General features: G+C 43.9%; 1 non-coding gene across 1 annotated transcript; it reads left to right on the plus strand.

Moving 5' to 3' along the window:
- The first annotated feature begins 348 nt into the window (after positions 1-348).
- Positions 349-420, plus strand: TRNAW-CCA (transfer RNA tryptophan (anticodon CCA)). Its single transcript has one exon. It is a non-coding gene; the product is annotated as a tRNA-Trp (tRNA).
- The last annotated feature ends 1,672 nt before the right edge of the window (positions 421-2,092 follow it).

A 2,092-nucleotide genomic window follows, 5' to 3' on the forward strand; every position in this document is an offset into this window, starting at 1 on the left:
TAAATCCATTAAATTTACTAGAGGTTTAGAGCTTAAAATATCTTAATATAGACAAGGGATGTGAGAGCTTAGAGAAAATCCTCTCTAAGTTTATGAACATAGGAAGTTAAAGAAGTTAGAACATAGAAGTTAAAGTCAAGCAAGAAAATACAAATGCTGGGGGAGTGGAAGCACATTATGAAAGCAAACAAATTCTGAGACATTCAAGTCCCTCTGAGTGATGCTGGGACCAACCACAGGAAAGGCTTTTACCTTACACTTGTAAGTGAATCTTTTTGGCTTTCATGATTAAAGAAATAATGTGCCACTCTGGTACATTACAACCCTTCTTTCCCTTCTTTCCCTTGGGACCTCGTGGCGCAACGGTAGCGCGTCTGACTCCAGATCAGAAGGCTGCGTGTTCGAATCACGTCGGGGTCACGGTGTTCCCTATGGGGGTTCACTTTTTACCCCATGCAATGCTATAGGCTTGGGGCAGAATGGATTGAAGAATGTAGAGAGGAAAAGGACCTGGGGGTGTTGGTTGATGCTCGGCTCAACATGAGCCGGCAGTGTGCCCAGGTGGCTAAGAAGGCCAACAGCATCCTGGCCTGTATTAGAAATAGTGTAGCCAGCAGGAGCAGGGAGGTGATCATCCCCCTGTACTCAGCTCTGGTACGGCCGCACCTCGAGTACTGTGTTCAGTTTTGGGCCCCTCACTACAAGAAGGACATTGAGGCCCTGGAGCGTGTTCAGAGAAGGGCAACAAAACTGGTGAGGGGCCTGGAGCACAAGTCTTATGAGGAGCGGCTGAGGGAGCTGGGATTGTTCAGTCTGGAGAAGAGGAGGCTCAGAGGAGACCTTATTGCACTCTACCACTTCCTGAAGGGGGGTTGTGGTGAGGAGGGGGTAGGCCTCTTCTCCCTGATAAATAATGACAGGACAAGAGGGAATGGCCACAAGTTGCGCCAGGGAAGATTTAGATTAGACCTGAGGAAGCATTTCTTTTCTGAAAGAGTGGTCAGGCACTGGAATGGCCTGCCTAGGGAGGTGGTTGAGGCACCATCCCTAGCGCTGTTCAAGAAGCGTTTAGATGAGGTGCTAAAGGACTTAATTTAGTAGTTGGGTAGAGATAGTGATAGGAGGATGGTTGGACTAGATGATCTTATAGGTCCTTTCCAACCTTATGAACTTATGAACTTATGAACTTAACTCCTTTAATTTCAGCCTTGCTCAGAAGATCTTAATACACATCTAATACAGTATCTGTCATAATGTTAAGTAAATATATATTGATGGCATAATTTAGTACCTTTGAAACTTACTTTCATTGAGTAACTGCTAAGAGAATCAGAGCTTTGTAGCTCCGTACATCATTGGGTTGGGTCAAAACTGGTGTAGGGAAACAAATGTAATATTCTGTTCAGAAATCTCCTCCTAAAGTTTACATAACATCTCTACTGTTGCTCCTTCTCTTTTTTGGACTGGTGATGGTATTATTTAGTACCATTTCAGACCTGTTGTAGCACGGACCTTGAGACTTTCCAGTGTGCAAAAGCTAGCTCAGAGCACTGAATTCCCAAGCCTCATGTCATATATGAGGTTACCAATCTTTCACTCATTTCTAAGCAGCTGCAGCCTCTTGCACAGCTTCAGTGCAAAGCCAAATGTGTGAATTTAATACGTTGATTTCAGGTTGCCTGTTTGACTTTATGCTGGAGTTGCCTGGAAACGTAATCAAGCAGTCAAAGTCAGGAAGCTCTTAGGAAATCAGTCTTCATCACCTCATGAATGGCTTCAACTGAAAATGGCCAAAAGTAAACAGGCAAGCTCAATACTGTGCTTTTTTCTCCTTTATTTTTTTTTCTCCCTTTGAGACATAACAGCAGTTTTTAAATATTCAGAAGCAGGCAAAGGCAATTTAAGAAGGTACAGTCCCTTTGCTGGTAGTTACATCTTCCAGCTGAGATGCAGTGACACACTGTTGGAGTGTCTTCCTGCAAAATCAGAGAGGAAAGGATGAAGCATTCTTCAAAAGATGCATCCAGTGCTTGTCTAGGGTGAGTGTCTGCCTTTCTCACAACAGGCTGACTCAAATGCAGTTTATGATGGA

This window comes from Cyrtonyx montezumae, unplaced genomic scaffold, assembly GCF_038088225.1.
Source record: "Cyrtonyx montezumae isolate F1298 unplaced genomic scaffold, pur_monq_1.0 scaffold_4, whole genome shotgun sequence".
NCBI classification, from domain to species: Eukaryota; Metazoa; Chordata; class Aves; order Galliformes; family Odontophoridae; genus Cyrtonyx; species Cyrtonyx montezumae.